Source organism: Giraffa tippelskirchi, chromosome X, assembly GCF_054371585.1.
Source record: "Giraffa tippelskirchi isolate mGirTip1 chromosome X, T2T-mGirTip1v1.2.pri, whole genome shotgun sequence".
Taxonomy (NCBI): Eukaryota; Metazoa; Chordata; class Mammalia; order Artiodactyla; family Giraffidae; genus Giraffa; species Giraffa tippelskirchi.
The window spans coordinates 38989203-38991454 of NC_137289.1; the positions used below are offsets into that span (position 1 = coordinate 38989203).

Below are 2252 nucleotides of genomic sequence, written 5' to 3' on the forward strand. Positions count from 1 at the left end.
CCGCTTAAGAGAGATAAAATGTTTGACACTTGCAGCCTATTTCCTCCATTTGGAGACCCCTGGCCTTCCTGCCTGTTGCCCTCTCTCAAAAACGTGCTCAGTGTTATACATGATTTCAAGTTATGAGTCCTTCATGAAAATATTATTAGAAGACTATTTAAGCAAAATAATCACTGATGGTATAAACAGCAGCAGAAGTTCGGCTGAGCAGTAGATCTATTTAAACCTCAGATTAAAGATAAAACTCCTGAAGAATTTATGGTAATAAAACACAATGGAAATGCTGCAATGGAAATACGGAAATAAGATAACTTTTTAGAGTAGACTGGTGAAACTAAAATAATGAGATACCACTACACACTTATTGGAATGGTCAAATACAAAAATCTGACAAACCAATTACTGGCAAAGATGAGGAACCACAGGAACTCTCATTCCTTGTTAGTGGGATTGCAAAATGGTAGAATCACTTTGGAAGCAATTTCTTACAGAGCTAAACATTGTCATACCACATGATCTATCAATTACACTCCTAGACTGCTCATCAAATGATTTGCTAGTTAATACCCACACAAAAACATGCACATGAATTTTATAACAGCTTAATTCATACTCTCTCTCTCTCACCCACAAATTGGAAGCAACCAAAGTGTCCTTTAGTAGACGACTGGGTAAACAAACTTTGGTACATCAACATAGCAGAATATTATTCAAGAATAAAAAGAAATTAGCTAGCAAATCACAAAAAGAGATGGATGAAATCTGAATGAATGTTATAAAGTAAAATAAGCTAGTCTGGAAAAGGTTATACACTGCATGCTGCCAATTATACGACACTCTGGAAAAGGTCAAACTGTAGAGCAAATAAAAAATATCAGAGGCTTTTTTCTTTTGCTTCAGAATAGTTTTATTAGTTTGGATAAGGTATGTCAACAATCAACAATTCCTCTCCTACTCTGACATACAAATCCACTCAATCGGAGTCTTCGTCGCACCAGAGTTCATACAGTGTAATGTTATTGTGTGCATCTGCAGGAACCTCGACATTGGGAGCATTGAGGTTACTGCAGGTTGCCGTGGCAAGTTTCAGATTCCGCACCCTGGACACAAATTTCACAAGGTCCATCTCCAGCTGGGTTAAGGTGGCAAACATATAGTCTTTGTCTGGGGAAGCATTTTTCTTTTTCTGTCCCGGAGAGCCAAATGAACCGCCCTGACAGGCAGGAGGAGTCTGCACATTACTCTCACCACTCTCTCCCATCAACTTCACTGTCACATACATGAGCACAATGAAGAAAAGCCAGGGAAACATGATCTTAAGCCAGTCTCGGGCATGCTCTGGTTGATTTTGCTGAATTAGACTGTATCCTCCGCAGAGCATCTTCCCCTGGATTTCTTCGGCTCTCTCTCTCAGAGAAGTAAACATTAAGGCGCAGACACAGGTAACACCCGTGGAAAAGCACAGGAACCATTTGATGGACCACATGTGAGCCGAGAGGAAACAGCTCCTGGTGCGCTGGTTTGCCCTGGCACCTGGAGACTGAGGACCAGCCAGGGCTGGGCCCTTGGTGACGTCATAGAGGGCCCCGCCCCCACCAGAACCCATGTGGCCATTGTGATGACTTCAGGGCCGAGGGTAAGAAGGCTTGCAGGGGTCAACTGGGAGTAGGGCTTAAAGGGAAATAGCGAAATTTCCAGAGGGCAATTGAAAAAGAGGTGGGGAGTGACAGAATGCCATTTCCATGCCAATGTATTCTTTCTGAACCTGGTGCTCTACTGGGAGGGTGGGTCCGTTTTCGATTTTCATTATTCCATTTGTTGAATCCAAACACTGGGCTGAGCAGAGCAGCCCCATGGGCATGTACCCCTATGGAGCAGAGGGACAAGTGGGAAAGTAAGATATTAAACCAGAGGCCACAAACTAGGAGCCACTGATGTGTTTTGTGTGGCCAACACTGTTCTTAAAAATGACTGTACTCAGTCGCTGTCGTGTGTGACTCCTTGAGACCCCATGGACAGTAGCCCACCAGCTCCTCAATCCCTGGGATTTCCCAGGCAAGAATACCGGAGTAGGTTGCCATTTCCTTCTCCAGGCATAAAGGATGTTTTAGGGCAGTGAAACTATTCTGTATGATGTTATGGAAGATACATGACACTACATATTTGTCAAAACCAGAAGAACCTTACAGCACAAAAAGTAAAGCAATGCATGCATATTTAAAAAAAACTGACATCAAGAATAGAATGCAGAA

The 2252-nt window shown here is 42.7% G+C and overlaps 1 pseudogene; it reads right to left on the reverse strand.

Moving 5' to 3' along the window:
- Window positions 1-973: 973 nt before the first annotated feature.
- On the reverse strand, window positions 974-1426 carry LOC145535609 (protein FAM209 pseudogene; annotated as a pseudogene).
- Window positions 1427-2252: the final 826 nt, after the last annotated feature.